Source organism: Stegodyphus dumicola, chromosome 9, assembly GCF_044657685.1.
Source record: "Stegodyphus dumicola isolate Sdum_Otavi_A_Nest chromosome 9, ASM4465768v1".
NCBI lineage: Eukaryota > Metazoa > Arthropoda > Arachnida > Araneae > Eresidae > Stegodyphus > Stegodyphus dumicola.
This window is the reverse complement of record NC_140776.1, coordinates 162,962,421-162,983,791: the sequence shown is the minus strand read 5'-3', so window position 1 is coordinate 162,983,791 and position 21,371 is coordinate 162,962,421. Positions and strand designations below refer to the sequence as shown.

At 35.3% G+C, this 21,371-nt stretch overlaps 1 protein-coding gene across 1 annotated transcript in view; it reads right to left on the bottom strand.

The window, feature by feature from the left end:
- LOC118183029 (allatostatin-A receptor-like) overlaps positions 1 to 17,791 on the bottom strand; it is an 888,863-nt gene extending 871,072 nt beyond the window's left edge. Inside the window, exon 1 of the mRNA XM_085824290.1 lies at positions 17,666 to 17,791. The gene's annotated coding sequence lies outside the window, so the exon portion shown is untranslated. The remainder of the gene's footprint in view (positions 1 to 17,665) is intronic.
- Positions 17,792 to 21,371: the final 3,580 nt, after the last annotated feature.

Here is a 21,371-nt window from a genome sequence, read left to right as displayed (position 1 = left end):
CCAGCTTCCTTCAGAAAGTCCTCCACGAATGCATCCTTACTACTGCCACGAAGGCACGTAGTTACGTACGTAACGTTACGTAGAAGCCACGAAGGCTTCTGTGTAGTGCCTTAGGACGGAACACGTAAATAATAATAATAGGAAAAGTACGTTAACATTTTATACTTTTTCTTCTCATATGTTGGTGACAGCCGTTTTAATTATTTTCTTTTCTGACAACAGATATGTTGTTTTCAAATTGTCAGACACTTGCAACTTAATGATTTCCTCGAGAATGACCAAGACAGCCATCTGTCGTTTAACCATTTCATCTCATCAATAACTTTGCCCAGGGTGCACCATAGATTTGATATCAGAGAGAATGGAGAAGTTTTCTCTCAATTTGGATGAAGAAAAATCCCAATGGACTGATCCAAAGATCTCCCACCCTTTTCCAAACAAAACTTTCGAGAAGACTCTCGGCTTGCCAGTATATACAGACAGGACAAGAACAAGTACAGGGGACACCACGCCATCGCCATTGACAAAAATGGTATAGCCCCCATGCACTACCTCTCTAGCGTACCGCCCCTTCCACAGGGGACCTGATTATGGTATACATAGGACATAGTATTAACAACAAATAAGACATAGCACATCATACTGTTACAACATACTTCGACACATAGGACATAGCATTAACATATTGTTACATATTATTTACAGTGCAAGAGGTTATGCTCATTATAGAGCTTGTTGGTTTTGGCACCGCTCCTTCCACAGGGGACCTGATTACAGTAAACATAGGACATAGCACTAACAACGTATAGGACATATCACCACATACTGTTACAACATACTTCAACACATAGGACATAGCATTATCATACTATTACAGATTATTTACAATGCAAGAAATTATGTTCATAGGACATAGCATTATCATACTATTACAGATTATTTACAATGAAAGAATTTATGTTCTTAGGACGTAGCATTATCACACTATTACAGATTATTTACAATGCAAGAGGTTATGTTCATTATAGAGCTTGTTGGTTTTGGCATAGCATATGCTTTATGATACCTACGGTGTTTGCCAGTATATACAAGTGAATAGTATATCATGAATTAAATCGTTGCTCTGTTTAAATTATAGGATTATTTACACAAATTTATTAGAATCACATACTGTGCCAGAAACACAGAAACGTTTTACAGAATATATGCAAATATCCAAATAATAATTCACAGAAATATTTTTATACTACTTACACACAAAAAAAAAAGAGCTTAGACAACGAAGAAAATACACGCGTTACAGATTTAACGTTAAGGAAAGCAAGCGCTTTAACGTCATACGCAGGGAAAATGTCGAAAAATAAAGAACTATCATTCTTAGTCGCAAGACCAGCAACCGTAATAACACGGATCCCTTTTCAGTGATTTAAATGCAGTACGTTTTTCATCGGACTAGACGGAGTGCAGAAATTCCACAGTATTCCTGTTGGGAAGGTCGCCTCCAACTATACATGCGAGCTCGTCGCCATCAAAAATGCTCTGGAGATTTATCTTTCTAAAGAAAACCAGAGTTCCAAGGGCATCATAATCTTTTCTGGCTGCAGATCAGCATTGCAAGCGATCCAGAAGGGCAAATGTCAACTCAGTCAACAGATCATTGAGCTCACAAACAAAATCATTGCTGCCCAAAGATCCTGCATCCTACAATGGATACCGGCTCATGTAAATAATTTTGATAATGAGAAGGCCGATGAGCTTGCAAAGGTATCCCGTGATTCTCCTCAGCCATCCAACTGCCTAACCCTCGTTGATGCCAATGCAGTTGCCAGCCAAAGACTAATCGGTCAAGTTAAAGGACACTCCATCCCGGACTTGAACTGTGACAGAGCCATGTCGACTATCATAACCAGACTTAGGACAAATGACTTAAAAGGAATGAGGATTTCTGCAGACGGACAGCGTAGTTACACCAACATTTGTCCTCATTGCCCAGATGACATCCCACTGTCTCGCCATCACATCTTCAGCTGCCCAGCAATCCAGGACAGACTGTTTAACATCGGCATTGAAGAACCAGTGGACCTACTTTATACTGATAGAGCTGCCGAGGTTGCAAAAGCTGTCTTTGACAGCTTCAAAGCTATATAATTGCACTTTGGCATAGACACGACATCATCATCATCATCAAATGCAGTACGTCACCAGTGTTCAATTTAAAACAGATCACATCTTGTGTCAGATATCAACCCTAGACCGGATAGCAGATTGGAACTTATATCTTATAGTTACGGTTTCGTTGTTTCGATTTTAAGTAGATGTTTTAAACAATATGAATTCAAATCCCAATTAATCCAAATTAAACAGGTATCTATTAGGGAATGTTAGAGAAATATTTATTTTCAATCATAAAAACATCAATAAATTTCTAACAAACAATTTACAAGAATACTTTCCCGCCCAAAAAGGAGATTTTTTTTTTAAATTCTTTAATCCCTTTTTTTTTCCTACTGCATTATTATATTTTCTCTTCCACTAAACCCCTTTCGCAATAAAAGTTTTAAGAATTTAACATATTTCAACTCCCACTTCGCGATCGAATACGAAGAAAAAATGTCTATAAGTACATTAAAATTTAATATTTTCTTATATAAATACCGATAACAGATGGTGCAAATATTGGAACTTTAGAGTATTCCCCCATATATTTGAGGATTCAAAAGTAATCTTGTTTTTTCCTAAAATGCATTGAAATGTACAAGAATCCTTAAAACGCACTTAGCTGTTTAAGACATTTAAGTTAGAATTCCTAGCCAGAAATTCTGTTATTTCTGTACTTTGAAAAATATAGTTTTTACGTCGAACGACGCAGACGATTTTATGTTTATATACGCAGAATTTAACAAGCAAATACCGTTAATTAAAAGAAAGTTTTAAATAATTATCTTAACGTAATGTTTTTGAATTAATAATATGTGTGATGTTAAAAAGGACATATTTAGCGAAATGTGAATATTACAAATATTGTACGAGTATAATACAAACACCATAATGCAAGATAAATGTGGCATAAATTTTAAAGCTTCACGTGTCTTTTAAAACTTACGAAATAAAGAAAAAAGTACCGATTTGATAATCAAAAAAAGATGAAAGAATAATGTAACAAAGATATAAAAGAAAACTGAGAAACAAATTTAATCAGGGATTTAATCAGGGATTAATTTTGGAGTTTCAGTCAAATGTTTATCAAAAATAAACATACATACCTCTAAAAGATATAATGCATTATCTACAAATATATGTACTTCTAATTTTATGTCTGAAAATAGTTGTAGCTTTTAACTTGATATTTTTAAATATAAGGTTAAACCGTTATCAACATATCTTGTTGATCTTAAAATAACTGTACGACTGAAAACCAGAAAAAAAAATCAATTTTTCCACCAGCGGGTGAGCAGTAAAGTCGGTGACCACTAGTAATTCGATCTGATTTCGACTTCAGATAAACGGAATGGTTGTATGCAGATTTTCATGGCTTTCCTTAGGTGTAGTGTGGATGCAAGGCGGTTTCCCATAGAAAAAAAATCTTATATCTGCACCACATGACTTCCTTGTACGGAATATTAAATTATACCCATGTTTTCTTGCATTTCATTTAAACTTATTGGATTGCATTAAATCTACTTCGTCGATAGCGCATAAACGACAATAAAATAAATGCACTCTTTAAAATTCACTATATTTGTTTACCATAGCGACACTCTGGCCCTAGGTTCACTTAAAAATGTTACATTTCATTCATTTTTTAACTCAGAATGCACAAAATTTATATCGTCTTAGAATTATCTAATCGTTGCCACATGTTCTATTCAAATACTATAATAAATCAAAATGATGTACAAAAAAATTAAGCAAAGAACAAAAAAACAAACAAAAAAGTTTTTTTTACAGACGATTCAATATTTCTCATTCAATTAATTTAGTTCTCACTTCGCCACAAGGCCAAAAATACATTAAACTTGTAAGGATCTTAAGTTTTACTAACGTTTATTTTATTTTAAATCTTTACTATCACTTCTTATTTTCTACTTCCGGCCAGAATTATAAGCGTGAAGGAGTTTATGCAAAGTTGTCTGGCGAACGCCAAGTATTTAAGTGTGGCCTTTTTGCCAAGCAGAAGAGAGGAAGCCGTGAGTTCGAAGCAGGCCGCTTACCTTAGAAGTTACGCAGTTGCTACTTTGCCTTCCAGGCCAGAGGTTTTAATCCTCTTGATAAATTAAACGTATTGTAGTGTTCACAGTCTCTGTGCTACATACGCTTCCTGTTATTATAAGGCCAATCTTATTCTAAAGTTAAATTAGAGTTTAGTTTTATTTTGATATCTTTTAAGTTAGACCCCGAGTGGAGGGTCATTGTATTCCGAAGTACGGAAGTCATTGTATATAAAGAAAAAAAAATAAAGGGTTTTGTATACCCTTCGTCTGTATCCTGTCTACTTACTACAATTAGTGAACATAGCTTTAGTAAGCTCTCTGTTCTAGTCAGGTCATTGTATGTTTCCGAAGAAGGTTAGAAGAAACATTGAACCTGATAGTGGCGCCCGACGAAGAATAACCATGGCCGAGTTTCAAGAAGAACCTGTGCTGCCTGCAGAAACAGCTCAGAATCCAGAAATGCCAGCTGCCGCCCTGGAAGGATTTGGGTATATTGTCCAGACCATGCGCGCTTCGATGAAACCAGAAGCAACGTTTAATGGAAACTCACAGGTAACCAGTTTTTTGGAAAAATTGGATGACCACTTCATGCTCTACCCCGTGCACGAGTTTCAAAAAGTTACCTTAGCTACCAGCGCTTTGAGGGGCCAAGCGCTTAACTGGTTCAAATGTATCGGCAGAAGTCTCTTGGGTCAAGCAGGAAGTCCCACCTATACCTACGAAAATTTCAAGACTGCCCTACTAAAAGCCTTCCCTGTTGTAAGGGATCGTGCGAAATTAGAAACAGAACTTTTCAGTATATATCAACAAAGAATCGAAAACCTCTCGAGCTTTATTTTAAGAAAAATTCACGTTTTCAAGCTCTTGTATGGAAACCGTCCGGATCCTGAAATAATTCAAGTGATTTTGCCGAGGTTACTACCCCAAGTGCAAGACTTTATTGAATTGAGAAATCCGACTACACTGGAAAAATTATTTGAGCTAGCAATCCAGTTTGAAAGTAGAAGAACGGCGGACGTCGAAAGAAGACGCCAATATCAACAGCGAAACCAATTTGGTACGCCAAGACTACAGCAAACTCAAGCACATGGCTACGGAGAAAAAGCGAATCAGTGGGCAAGGAAACCCGAGCATTCAAAAACAGCCGGCGAACGTCGACAGTTCAATAGCAACCCAGGAAAAAAGTCTCAAGGCCAGTGGAGAAAGAAGGAAAGCACCGAAAGAAAAAATAATTTAAACTAAAACGGATTTCTGCTGACGAGAGGGTGCGGAAATCCGAAGGCCACGAAAACCCCTCTTCCTACAAGTTAAATACAGTAATGGTGAAAAATTTAACTCTTCCGAAGATTGAAGTCTTGGTAAATAATATCCCGGCCACCGCACTCCTGGATACCGGCGCGCAGTGTTCCTGTGTGGCAGAAGTCTTTTTTAGAAAGTATTTTCGCAAATACCGCATATATAATGCGGATAATACAACAGTATTAGCGGCGCAAGGAGAACAATGTAAGTGCGTAGGTAAAGTACCTTTGTACATCCGTATCAAGGACGAACAAGTAAAGGTGATGTTTTTTATAGTAAAGAATTTGCAAGCACACTTAATACTAGGAATAGACTTTCTTTCAGACGCACAAGCTACACTGGATTTTAATGAAGCGTCTCTTAAGCTGACGATGAAACCAGTGCGTGTAGAAAAGGTTGAACCGCCAAGGGTAAATCTCGACCACCTGCCTAATGACGAGCAAGATAGAATCCGACAAGTGGTAAGTGAATTTGCTTCCTTATTTAGTGATATTCCAGGATTTACCCAGGTTACTAACCATAGTATTGACACCGGAGATGCATTGCCGGTTCGTCAAAAACCATACCGGTATGATAAGAATAAGGAAAAAATTATAGAATGGCATATTACCGATATGCTACGTAAAAAGATCGTAACGCCTATCTCAAGTAGTTATGCTAGTCCGGTGGTTTTATGTAAGAAAAATAATGATTATCCTTTGGAGCATCCAAAAAGGTGGAGATTCGCTATTGATTACCGTAAATTAAATTCCATAACGAAATATCCGGTATATCCGTTACCGATTATAGAAGAAATTTTAAGGAACATAAAATCAACCAAATTTATGACAACTTTAGACTTAACGAATGGTTATTTTCAAATAGGGATCAGGCCTGAGGACGTGCCTAAGACTGCTTTTATAACCAAGTCTGGCACTTATGCATTTTTGCGAATGCCGTTTGGCCTTTCAGGCGCCCCAGCAACATTTCAGCGATGCATGGACATTGTGTTAAGACCTGTTCTCGGAAAGTCCACATTTATCTATTTAGACGATATCATTATTACTAGTGATAATCTAGACCAACATGTACAGGATTTAAGACAGGTGTTTTCTTTATTAAATGAGGCCGGTCTAAAAGTTAATGTCGAAAAATGCAAATTTGCAGCCCCTGAATTAAAATATTTAGGTTACAAAATATCGCAAAAAGGGATCGAGACAGATGAATCAAAAATAATCGCTGTACAAAAGTATCCGACTCCAAACACGGCAAAGAAGCTCTCTTCTTTTCTAGGACTTTGTTCATATTATAGGTCCTTTATAAAAGATTTTGCGGCTATCGCTGAGCCATTGTTAAAATTAAAAAGGAAAAAGGCAAGATTCTCGTGGACGGCCGAAGCCAATAGTGCTTTCGAAAAATTAAAACAAGCATTAACGCAAGCCCCTGTGTTGAAATTTCCTGAAAAGGATGAAAATTTAGAAATTTCAGCGGATGCTTCGGATTATGCGGTAGGAGCGGTACTTTCGCAAAATCAGCAGCCAGTAGCATTTTTTAGCCGAACTTTAAATCAAACACAAAGAAACTATTCCGCGACCGAGAGAGAGGCACTTGCAGTTCTGTTAGCAGTGCAAAAGTTCCGAGTCTATTTTGGAAAGGCGCCGATAACAATATATTCTGATCATGCGGCGGTAACTAGATTGTGCTCTGGAAAAAATTTATCCCCAAGGTTAATAAGATGGGCACTCATACTGCAAGAATATAATCTGGTAATCAAGCATACCCCCGGAAAGGAAAATATCGTAGCAGATGCCCTGTCACGAATTAAATTAGACGAACAGGGTAATACCGTAAAAGTTGCAATGCTGACAGCGTGTACAATAAATTCCCGAGAAACTGTAATAACCGAACTGGGTAAGGATCCTGAGTTTGGAAGTATTTATGAGTATTTGAAGGATCCTGAAAATTTTAGCCACCAAGATATTGTGGCGATAAGAAATAGGGCGGCCCATTACGAACTAATAGATGGTCTATTATTTTATACAAAAACTACGAATTCCAACAACGAATTTCGACCTGTTATCCCAGCTAGTCTTAGATTAAATATCCTGCAAGAGCTCCATGACAGCCCTTTAGCTTCTCATGCTGGTATTCGAAAAACTACTCAACGCGTACGCGAGGCAGTCTACTTTCCTGAACTGCAAAAGTTAACAAGGGCGTATGTCCAGTCCTGCCCAACATGTCAAGCCGTTAATTATATTAATTTCCGCCCGGCCGGGTTTCTAAATAGTATTAAATCCGAATTTCCAAATGAAATAATCGGTATCGATTTATTGGGCCCTTTCCCAAAAAGTCAGTTAAACAAAAGTCGCTATCTCCTTGTTATAGTTGATCATTTTAGTAAATGGACCGAAATTGTTCCCTTAAAACGAGCCTCCGCGAAATTAGTTACCGATTCTATTTTAAATAAATATATTTTAAAATACGGGGCGCCCCTAAAAGTTATATCGGATAATGGTCCTCAATTTGTAAGTAATATATTTGAAGACATGTGCCAAAAACTGGGCATACGTCTTTTAAAAATGGTCCCGTATCGGCCGCAATCAAATATAGCGGAACGGGTCAACAGAAATATAGTGAAAATTATCCGTAGTTATGTTAAAAATTTTCATAAAAGCTGGGATAACTATGTCAATGAATTTGCTTTCGCCCTTAGGACCGCAAAACATGATACAACGGGAAAAACTCCTGCTGAGTTATTTCTAGGCAGAAAGATTATAACACCGTTAGATAAACTATTTTATGTGCAACAAAGAGCCCCAGAATTTAAAATGGGTGATATAGAAAAACTAATAAAAGAAGCAAAAAAGAATACAGAAGTAGCACAAAGAAAACAAAAATTGTATTATGACTTGAAACGACGGGGAGTAACTTATAAAGTAGGGGATGAAGTACTAAAAATTAAGCATTCACTTTCTTCAGCACCAGAAGATAAAACTGCCAAATTTTTCCCACGCTTTGAAGGACCATATGTTATAGAAAAAATAACTCACGCTGTTGTAGTATTAAAGGCAAGAAATGGTGAAACCTGTTCCGCAAACATTGACCAGATAAAACCATTCTATGACCGTCATAAAATGCAAATCTTTTCAGATCTTTTGCAGGATCCGGTACGGCAGACACCGCAGGTACAAGTTCCAGAGGTGGGAAAACGACAAGTACAAGGGCAAGCCAATGAGAGACAGAAGCAAGTGAAAAGAAAATTGCCCCGCGGAAAAATTGAAGGTACAAAGAAAAAGAAGCCGTTCCACCGTCCAAAAAACAGAGTTCACGAACACCCCCAGAATGAAGAAGGGAGAAGGACGACGTATGTGGAAAAGACCGGGAGAAAGGACGGCAACTATAACCCGGCTGTGAAACGGAAGATTGACTCATCCGACAGAACTCTCCGCAGCAAAAGTCGCCGAACTGCGGAAGGGCCATCAGCGGCGGAGGAAAAAGTACAAGAAAAATTTGAACGGCCAACAACGAGGTCCAAGCAGGATCACGACAGAAGTTTCCCGGTTCCACCAAGACCAGCTGCCTTCAAACGGCCAAGACCACAAGCAGAGGACAGAAGGAAGATGTTCAAGGGTGGCCGTAGTGGTGAAAAACGGAAGCTTCCAGAGGAAAGCACTGAAGGGCGAGCCCGTACAAGAAGGAGGATCAACCAAGCTACGGTCTGCAGCACCTTTAAAGACTGGGCCCAGAAAAGGATGTCTGAATATTACAAAGATAAGTAAAATTTTGTGTTACTTTACAAACTTAAGTTAATCTTTCATTCTTACTGCAAGTGGCAGATTTGAAGAAGTTTTACCTCATGCGAGGTCTACCTTTATCGCCAAAAGGGCGAGAAATGAGTTGTGACCGATTTTCTTATTATGTTTTTCAATTACTCGCGCGTAAAACTAAAGTTGATGTATAATAGCGTTGTATAAAGACTTAAATATTGTAAAAAGTTATTGTATAAATTTTATTTAAAACATTCTAACAAGAAAGAAGTTTTAGTCTGAAAGACTTTTTGAAATGTAGTATTATTTCAATGTAGAAAGAATTGGCACTTGCTTTGAAAAGAATAGAAGTTAACAATGTACTACTAATGTATGTTTTCAAATGTGTAAAATTAACGGCATCTTGATATGTTCTTGTATACATGTGAACTGTTATTTTGAATGTTTAGAAATAACGTGATATGGTAAAAGTGAAAGTAATGTTAAAAAATTTGTTATTCGTGTGACTGTAAAGATTAAATCATGGTGAATATGTGTTAAAGGTTGAATGATGTAGTTAGGCTCTCTGACGCTACACTTTAGAGTTAGCCACTTTCAGAATAGTACCTCAGGGTCTAGAGTTGAAATTAGGGTGTGTTAAGAGGTCTCGTATGTTGAATTTTAACACGTTAGTGTTTTGATTGTAGGAGGAAGTGTTGAACACATAGACAGAAACACATTCGTGTTTGGTGTTTTTACAACACATGTCAGAGAGCACGGGGAGAGATAATTAAAATAGTCATGAATGAAATAAGAATGTTAAGAAAAGTATATTCTATATGTTATTTGCAATGTCATTCTGTAACATTTCATTAAACTAGTTTTCCTTCCAGATCTCTGGAAGGAACCAGAATTGAATAAAGCTCCTGTTTTGATGCAGTACAGATGAAAAAGAAAAAAGATTGTTGTATATTCCGGGAGCTGCTATTGTAACAAATTTCTTTCTTTTAAAATTTTCTAGTTTCTAGCTAAGTTATGTTTGTAAAAGTTTGGCCTCGCGTTAGTTTCTAGAGCTAAAAGTTTTCAACAAGGTCGTTTTAGACCTCAGTTTCAAACTAATTAACTCTGGCGGGAAGTATGTAAGGATCTTAAGTTTTACTAACGTTTATTTTATTTTAAATCTTTACTATCACTTCTTATTTTCTACTTCCGGCCAGAATTATAAGCGTGAAGGAGTTTATGCAAAGTTGTCTGGTGAACGCCAAGTATTTAAGTGTGGCCTTTTTGCCAAGCAGAAGAGAGGAAGCCGTGAGTTCGAAGCAGGCCGCTTACCTTAGAAGTTACGCAGTTGCTACTTTGCCTTCCAGGCCAGAGGTTTTAATCCTCTTGATAAATTAAACGTATTGTAGTGTTCACAGTCTCTGTGCTACATACGCTTCCTGTTATTATAAGGCCAATCTTATTCTAAAGTTAAATTAGAGTTTAGTTTTATTTTGATATCTTTTAAGTTAGACCCCGAGTGGAGGGTCATTGTATTCCGAAGTACGGAAGTCATTGTATATAAAGAAAAAAAAATAAAGGGTTTTGTATACCCTTCGTCTGTATCCTGTCTACTTACTACAATTAGTGAACATAGCTTTAGTAAGCTCTCTGTTCTAGTCAGGTCATTGTATGTTTCCGAAGAAGGTTAGAAGAAACATTGAACCTGATAAACTTCATGATGTTTTTATTGAAAATTATGAAGTAAATCTTAAACATTTTTTTCTCTCGAATAAATTCCAGAATGAATTAAGCATGAATTAATTCGCAATAATAAAAGAAGGCGTTATCTTTGTTATTGCGAAGCTTACTTACTCTACATTGGGAACAAATCTACTATTCTGCTGTTTCAAATGTAAACAAGCAATGGCCGCCATGGAAAAAATTATTAGGCTTAGCGGCACTTAAAGAACTTTTAAATTGTTGATAATTCTAAAAATATTGCCCACAGATTTAATAAAGGCATAAAAACCTTAACCGGAAGATAAGAACAACATAATTCAATCATTTTTAAAGCAAAAAATGTACAATTTATAAACATATAAGAGTAAAGAAACTGAGATCACTGAGCCGGGTAACAGAGTGGATATATATATAAATATATTTATATACGTTTGGTGTGGCCGAATGCAACCAAAATACGAGGTGAACATCTACATGTTATAGCAGTCCTATATGCAAAATTTCAACGTTTTGAGGTTACTCGTTGTTGAGTTATGTGAGACACGTACGTACGTACGTGCGTACGCACAAAGGTCAGGAAAAATTTTCTTCAGAATTCATTTTAAATTAGTTTTACAATTTTTTTGGGGGAAAAGAGTCCTTTATTCTGTCCTTGTGTACAGATGTCACGCAAAACCTTCTTTAAATTGCATTCGATAGCTGTTAAAATGGATATTGGAATATTGAAATATGATGCCTGAAACTTTTCGGGATTACAACACTTTCTTTTTACTTCGTACAAGGAAGTATAAAGTTCTTCACGAAGGCTTTTCTCCCTTTATGCAGATTGCTTTAGCCGTAATCAAATAAAAAAAAATTTGCGATCTTTATTTTCACAACCACTGATCGTAAACCTAACAGTTATAGAACCAAAAATTTTTAAGAGACCAAATATTCCAGTTCCGGCCTCTAATTAAAATATCTGATGTGGACACCACATTACTACCTTGTGCGGCGGCTTATTAAATTATACACAATTTTCGCTGCACTTAATTTAAACTTATTTATTTTAATTTCGGTAGGACATAGACTTCTCATTCAATTAGTTCTCATTTTGTGGTAAGGCAAAAATACATAAAAACTCAAAACATCTTCATTAAAAATTGTGTAATACAGAAAAAAATAAAATACCAAATACAGTAGGAAACATCTTAAGAAAAGCAATTTTTGCAGTTAAAATTAGTTTTTACGCAGAAACAAGCAATTCGGTCAAGGGGCAGGAAGACAAAACTTTCGTTGCACAAAACTGATAATTTAACTTTTGGTCCCACGGGGCAAAAAAAAGACTAAGGTTTGTGCACCAAATAACTTAATTCACTATTCCACTAAGAGTTTCAAATGTAAACAAATTGCGGCCTTGTTACGCCTAACGCCATTTACACTTTTAAATGTTTGAAATTTCGACTGCATGCAGATTAACTAAAGACATAAAAGTCTTAACTGGAACATAAGAACAACATAATTCAATCACTTTTAAAATAAAAATTACCGACATATAAGAATAAAATACTGACCTCATCAAGCCGGGTAACAGAGTAGGAATATATACATTTACATATGTTTGGTGCGGCTGACTGCAACGAATAAGGGAGGTGCACAACTAGATTGTATAGTAGTCGTATATATAAAATTTCAACGCTCTACTGCTAATCGCTTTTGAGTTATACAAGATACATACATACGTACGTACATATGTACGTAGGTACGTACAGACGTCATGAAAAAATATCTCTTCTGAATGCATTTTACAATCCTTTTTGGTAAAAAAGGGTCCTTTGCGTACGTACAGATGTCACGCGAAAAAATCGTTTAAATTGATTCGAGAGCAGTCAAAATGGATATATTCGTAGAAATATGGTATCCGAAAATTTTTCGCTTTTATACTTTTCTGTACTTTGTACATTTTTTTTTTTTAATTAGAAAAGCTATCTTTAACACAGCAATACATAATTGGCCAAAAATTTTGGTAAAGTTTGATTAAGATAAAAAATAGCATGAATTTTGCCATTGCAAAAAAATAGTTGACAAGATTTCAAATGTCGTTTTCTATAGGAATTCTGTGGAAAGAAGTAATTGTCTTCAAAGAGGGTAGAACAATCGCTTGAATTTGCCCCGGCCGAGATACGTGGCGTATTCGGAAACTAAGTACCGTTTTATTCTAGCGCCGTCGCAGCGCTGTGGTAGGAGTCCCGCGCATGCGCACTAGTCTTTCTAGTTCACTGACTTTCAATTGTCGCCATTTTGGTTTCTCTATGTTGTATTTTCAGTTTGCTGTTCACATTCAAAATGTTTAAGACAATTTGTTCTCCCGCTGATTGTGAGATTCGTGCCGTGATTAAATTTTTGAACGCGAGAAGAGTTAAACCGGCCGAAATTTATCGTTAAGTGACAGAAGTTTACGGTGAATACGCGATAAGTGATGGAATGGTGAGAAAGTGGGTAAGAATGTTTAATGCAGGTCGAACAAATGTCCACGCCGAGGCTCGGAGTGGTCGGCCTTCTGTTGTCACCGATGATTTGGTAAGGAAAGTTGATGAAGCAATTCATGAGAACAGACGCTTCACAATGACAACTCTTTCAGAGGCATTTCCACAAATTTCACGTACTGTTTTGTTCGAAATTGTGTCTGACCGCTTGAATTATCGCAAACTTTGTTCCCGATGGGTTCCAAAAATGCTCACTGATGTTCACAAAACAAAGCGACTTGGTAGTGCCCTGACATTTCTCACGCGGTACAGTGATGAGGGAGAAAACTTTTTAAACCAAATTGTGACAGGTGATGAAACTTGGGTGTGTCATTTCACACCAGAATCGAAACAACAATCGATGGAGTGGAGACACACTCATTCTCCGAAAAAACAAAAGTTCAAAGTGACAATGCCATCACAAAAAATCATGTGCACTGTCTTCTGGGATAGGAAAGGCGTTTTGATTACTGAATTTCTTCCCAGAGGTGAAACCATTAATGCGGCACGATATTGTGAGACTTTAACAAAACTAAGGCGTGCCATTCAAAACAAACGAAGAGGAATGCTCAGTAAAGGAATTGTGTTGCTCCATGACAATGCTCGGCCCCATACTGCTGGTGTCACTCAATCGTTAATTCGACAGTTTCATTGGGAGCAGTTCGATCACCCGCCGTACAGCCCGGACTTGGCGCCGTCCGACTATCACTTGCTCCTGCACATAAAGCGCGAGCTTGGTGGCAAGCGCTTTGGATCTGAAAATGCTGTGGAAAAATGCACGAAAAATGCTGTGGAGTCGTGGTTATCGAAACTGGCGGGAAGTTTCTTTGACGATTGTATACAAAAACTCTCACCCGCTATGACAAGTGTTTGATCATTGGCGGAAACTATGTTGAAAAATAGTTTAAGACATGTATTTTCATGTAAAAATAAAATTGGATTCGAAAAAATTGTTTTACTTTTTTTTTTTTTTTTTTTTTTTTTTTTTTTTTTAACGGTACTTAGTTTCTGAATACGCCTGGGAAATAGAAGAGAAATAAAAGGGGAAAAAATATTAAAAAATAATAGAAAAAAAATCTGCACAAAAAGTTTTGGCGGTGCAACAGAGGGGTTGGCAAGTTACAGAATTCCTAATTTAGTCTCTTATTTACATTATATTCTTTAGACCAGTACTTACTTATCATTTATAAATATTTACTTCAAAATATTTTTTTAAAGATACGAGACGAAATGAAGAAAGTGGTTGCACAAAATGTGATCCGAAATTTATAAAACGTATGTGGCTACAACTACATATCTAAATGTATACAGCTGCAATTATATATGTCAATATATTCGTATAATTATGTCAAAGTGGTAAATTTCAAGGTAATTATTATATAAAATTGGTAAACTGTATTGTTATTTATTGGTAAATATCAAGTAAATTAATAGGGTACTTACGTATTATCCCTTCAACCGTGAATGTTGGCTACATCGAACACTGAAATCTGGCCAGGGATCTTGCTAAATTTTTACTGATTATTCCTGAAATATTATGAATAAAATGACGCTTCTTTATTTAGTGAAAAATTAGTATTCGACGCGGTTGGTTAAAAAAGCTTTCGTCGATTTGTACACGTTTATTTGGCTCAGCGAGTTTACTAGAAGCTCTGCTTAGAACGCTATAAACAGAAACTTTCTCAGGTAATTGTTCCAAACTATTACTATTTTGTGGAGCATATTCAACTAATCATATCGTGACCATTAATGAACAATTTTTTTAAATGTTAAGATCTCATAACTTTGAATCCGCTGCTTGCTATTCTGAAAACGTTAGTTTCCACAGGTTAATCATTTTCTTCTAACCGCAAGAAAAAAAAAAAAAAAAATACAACAAAAAGAGTTAACTTATATCCTTGTTCATAAAAGCAAAAGGTAGCTTATCGAGAATTAATAGGAGTCACATCCAACAAAAGCAAGGGCCCACCGGCGGCCGAGCGGTAACGTCGCTGAACACTGGTAGTTCGAGCTGGGATCGAATTTCAGAGAACGCGCTGACTTCATGGTTAGTTTTCGCGTGTTTTGCATGTGTAACGCGAATAAGAGCCAGTTTTCCTTGAAACGCCCTGCATGAAGGCATCCTGCCCTACAGGCAGATAGCCCTCCCAGCTACTTTGTCTTAATCAATGAGCCTAATCTAACCAAACAAAAGTGCAGATATTATGAATTCATTGTTACTTCACATTTATCCATAACTGGGTCTAAATAGCACTGCATAGCAACAACTCACAGTCGACGAGATACTACGTATGTACCAAGAATAGCAATAACTTGAAGATTGTCAGGAAATGTGCATTACAGTTTTACGAGAGGTTTACAAATTTTTATTTCTAATATTACAAATGTTTCAAAAGGCTTATTATTGATCAAACGAATGTTTTAACTAATTTTTAGAATTAAGAAAAAAGTTGTAATTATCCTTACGAATTGACTACATTACTGAATAGATTCTGTATTTACTTCAGATACTTATATTGTTATGTGCGTATTCTGCTGAATGAAAGAAAGGTAGTTTTAATAAAATACGTAATGCCAAAAAAAAAGTAAATTTCACGTAAAAGGTTCTTACCAGAAATGGTTTATAGAAAAATAAAAGTATTAAAATTTGTTTCGATATATTTCATACATCTATAATAGCTTTGGGATTATTAAAGTGCATAAAATATAGTCGCTTTCACATGCATGTTAAATGCTGTTTTCAGAGACTATTAAAAACGACCTTCAGATAAAACTTTACTAAATCTTACCTAAGTAAAATTAGATTTTATCTAAAGCAAAAAAATTATAAAGTTTGTATTAAAATTGGTGTTTAAAATTATTATCCTTAATTTTAAACACCTTATTCAGAACACACCTAACACATTTATTTACGAATGATATTTTGTTTTAATTCACTCAGTATAACTTAATAATTCAATATCCATTTCTGAAGGGTATGAATTCTTGAAAAATTAAAAATAATTTTGTCAAAAACATTTGTATGTTTGCGGTAAAATATAACGTTTATATACCCCAAAACATACGTATAATTTTTCGGATTCTTGTGCTCACTCACTGTCGGTACCATTTTCTGAGAATTAACTTTCATGAGAACACGAAATTCGCTAATAATGATATTTATTTAATTCACTCAATATAAGTTATACTTAGCTTATCTTATTTAATATTCATTTCCGAAAGCTAAGAATTCTCGAAAAATAAAAACATTTTTGTCAAAAATATACGTATATCAGTGGTGAAAATAACGTTTATATACTCCAAAACACACGTATATTTTCGGATTCTTGCTGTCTCATTCACTGTCTTACCATTTTCTGAGAACTAACTTTCTTGAGAACAGGGAATTCGCTAATAATGATATTTATTTAATTCACTCAGCATAAGTTAGATCAAGCTAATTTATTTAATATCTATTTCCGAAGGAGAAGAATTCTTGAAAAATAAAAATATTTTTGTCAAAAATATATGTATGCTTTTAATAAAAAATAAGGTTTATATACCCCAAAACATAGGTTTATTTTACGATTCTTGCTCTCTCACTCACTATCATACTATTTTCTGAGAGTTATTTCTTGAGAACTCGGAATTCGCTAATAATGATATTTAATTAATTCACTCTGCATAAGTTGTATTAAACTAATGTTATTCAATGTCCGTTTCCGAAGGAAAAGACTTCTTGAAAAATAAATATATTTTTGTATTTCAAGAAATATATATGTATATTTTTGGTAAAAATAACGTTTATATACCGTAAACATACGTATATTTTCGGATTCTTGCTGTTTCACTCACTGTCATACCATTTTCTAAGAATTAACTTCCTTGAAAACACGAAATTCGCTAATAATGATATTTATTTATAAGTTATATTAAGTTAATTTCCTTCAATATCCCTTTTCAAAGGAAATTCTTGAAAAATAAAAATATTTTTGTCAAAAATATATATATATTCTTGGTAAAAGTAATGTTTATATACCCCAAAACATACGCATATTTTCGGATTCTGTCTCACTCACCATCTTTTGGAAATTAACTTTTCTTGAAAACATGAAATTTACTAATGAATAATTTAAAAACACAAAACTATTAATTTTGTAATAATCAAAATTCATATTTGAATGAAACCACGAATAAATCAAAATCTTAAATGAATATAACTAACCTTGCGCAGACGGTACGACGACTAATTAAACAACCATTTACGTTGGCCCGGTTGAGCATGGGTTCCAGGCTTGTAAGATAATGTTCATAACAGCGTGCATCACCACTGTAAACTCGCCGCTGTCTGAGAACACGCACCAACAGAACTGTCTACCTCGACTCTTCTATCAACGAGGCGCAGAATCGGGCCGCACTTGTTGACCAATCGCAGTGAGCTATGCGCAGTTGACACTCTCCTTGGCAGTGGTTTCGTTTTTCTTCTTAGTAATTGCGCCGCATTTTCGCGGGAGTGGATTCAGAAGACTGCCCAGCTTTTGGTGATCGTCTATCTTAAAATAACTCCTTTCAATTTCAATTTCTCCTTTTAATCCACTGCCAACAAGTTTTGGTATAATATCCCTAAGTGTAATGATTAATTGACACCACATTTACAGAGCTGACAACACGTAGGCGAAGAAAGATCGCAGTTCATTTTCATATTTCCACGCTGTACGTACGCGCTGTAAATTCTTGCAAAGTAAAATTTAATACACAGCTTTCAAAATAACGTAGCTTTGCAAGTAAGCGAAATGATAGAGACTGATAGATATTTTGTCTGAAGTGAAGGTTAACATTTCGACGTACTTCTGAATTTTTCTTTGAACAAAATTAAGCGAAATGTGAGAGACTGATAGATATTTTGTCTGAAGTGAAGGTTAACATTTCGACGTACTTCTGAATTTTTCTTTGAACAAAATTAAGCGAAATGTGAGAGACTGATAGATATTTTGTCTGAAATGAAGGTTAACATTTCGACGTACTTCTGAATTTTTCTTTGAGCAAAATTAAGCGAAATGTGATAGACTGATAGATATTTTGTCTGAAGTGAAGGTTAACATTTCGACGTACTTCTGAATTTTTCTTTGAACAAAATTAAGCGAAATGTGAGAGACTGATAGATATTTTGTCTGAAGTGAAGGTTAACATTTCGACGTACTTCTGAATTTTTCTTTGAACAAAATGCTGAAAAGTTTTATCATATTTTTTCCCCCAATGGCAGATTGTGAACAGTTACTGTGTAACACAGTCAATTAATCTATACAAGGCCAGATGTGGCGGTCTCTTTATTATGCAGGAACCTAATAGGTGAGCCACCATCGCCTCCTATGAAGGGGATGGACAGTTACAAACATGCTTTCTCAGAGATTCAATCCAAGGCCCTTCGGTATATCAATCAGGCTTCTCTAACCACTATACCGACTGGGCGGCAGCTTTATCATATGATATATTAGATTTCTTAAAAAGTGTTCAAAATTGTTTTCGTCATTTTTATTTAAAGGATCCTCCTTATTTTTCCCTGTATAACAGTCGGATATTTGCTCTAAGCAATTCATAGGAAATAACTGACCTCAGATATTTCATATGTCTCTTAGTGCTAACATACCAAGAGACAAATAAGATAACCACCGTACTAGGTCCATAATTTAGAGAAGCACGGTTTCAATATAGAGGGCAAATTTTTTTTTTTAAATATCTGAAAGGTTTCAGATTTTAAATTACGTCCAAAGGAACATTTTTTAAATATTTTGTGAGTTACCTCTATTTATTAAATATCATGCTTTTCGAGCTTAAATTGTAAAATTCAGTTCAACAGCAATATCGCAAAATAATTTTAAAATGAGAATATCTTTAGAATTATCTTTAGAATACAGAGTCTCGCGCGCTGGAGATAACTTTTTTTTTTTTTTTTTTTTTTTTTTTCCGTACAGTTTTGCCTTTGCTAGCTTTCAAATCGTTTAGTTTGTTAATCAAAAATTGGTTAAAGCTTTACAAAATATAAAATCGATTATATAACGACTTCCAAATTTAAAATTAGGGCTCCCACATGCCCATATTCTATGGAAAATTACATTATTCGAATTTTGATGGCTCTAGGTACCGTTGTTTTATCATAATGCGAGAAACATACATACATTTATGCATATTTTTCATTATTTAATTTCTTTAAATATATACAGGGCGATAATATTAGGTGGCAACAATTTGAAAAGTGGAATAATGGTTATCGTGAATCAGCGCAAAATGTCAAAACGAAATTAACAGTCCTTCTGAGCAAATTGGCCCCTTGGACTAATAAAAAATAAATCAAAGTTTATATTACGCCCAAACGGGAGTTTTTTTCATTACATACACATTTTGGGAGCATGTGCGCTAGTCCACATTGGGCTAAAAATATTTAAAAATAGCACATATTTAGAAATTCCGATAGACAGTCTCGCAGGCTGGAGATAAAAGTTTGGCCACCACTCGCTTTGAAATTGTTGAATTTTTTTAATCAAACATTCATTTGAAAGTTTTAAAAAATTTCAAATAAACATTATTTGGAAGAGGAGTTCTTCAAAATTCGGATTTCCAGCTGCCCATTTTCTCGTTGAGGACTATGTTATTCAAAATTTGATGACTCTAGGTAACGTTATTTTTTCACAGTGAAAGACACATACATGCATTTATGTAGATTCTTCATTATTTAATTTCTTTAAATATAACCCAGGGTGATAATATTTGTTGGCAATAATTTGAAAAAAAAATGCAGCCTTTTATAGTGATTAGACGCAAAATGTCATTTTAAGACTAATAGCCCTTTTCAGTCGTCTAATCAGGAGAGTGGTCAGCGACGCAGGCAGTAATACTAAGGTACCGAATTTGAATCTCGAAGAAGTCATGGATATTTGTAAATGTATAGTTTCTGTGCGGCAGGGGGGCACTCTAAATCTGTGGCTTACCAAAATTCCTCTCGAGACGTTGGTAGTAGGAGAACAGGTGTGGGAGACCCTCGGATCCCGGGTGCTCTCCATCCAAATTGGAAGCGGAACTGAGCAAAATCGTGGTGTCACTTGTAGGCTGGTCTAGGCTCTTGCCAAAGACAGGTGCAATCTTGCACTTTTTGCCAGGGTAAATTTCGTGTGCTTGTGCTGATGTGACTCTAAAAAAGGCGAGGTACAACGACAACAGCAGCAACAGCATAGCCCTTCTGGGGTAACGTCCATTTGGGCTAAAAAAGTAATTAAGGGGACTCATACACCTTAAAACCCATAAGATCTTCGAATATGTGACTGTTGCAAGAATTGGGATAACTTATTTATTTTAAAAGCAATTACTTCCAACTTTTTACAGCTGACTACATAATATAGCTGCTTTCTGAAATAGTAATCAGAGATTCTGTGTTGCCTCAAATATTTTTATAGTTTAATCCGCTTTGTGACAAATTTTTCGTCACGTTTCCACCTAGCGCGCACAGTTTAAAACATTCTGTTAATAATTTAATTCCATATTTAATACATAGCTTTTATAACATTTGGAAACTACTGTAAACCAACAATTCTAAGAATTTCATGTTAAATTTTTATTTTATTTGGAGTTGAGTTTATAAAACGTATTTTATTAAAAAAAAATCTGTCATGTTTTCGTCCATAAATTTTTTTAATATTAAAATATTCATCAGATTTTTGGTTCAGTTACAAAATAGGGCCATCAAATTTCAAGTATGTACCATTAGCCATTTTTAAAATATCGTGCGCGCAAGGTGGAAACATGACGAAACATTTTGTCACAAAGCGAATTAAATTACAAAAATATTTGTGGCAACACAAACTTTCTGGTTACTAGTTTCCAAAGCAGCTATATTATGTAGTCAACTGTAAAAAGTTGGAAGTAATTGCTTTTAAAAT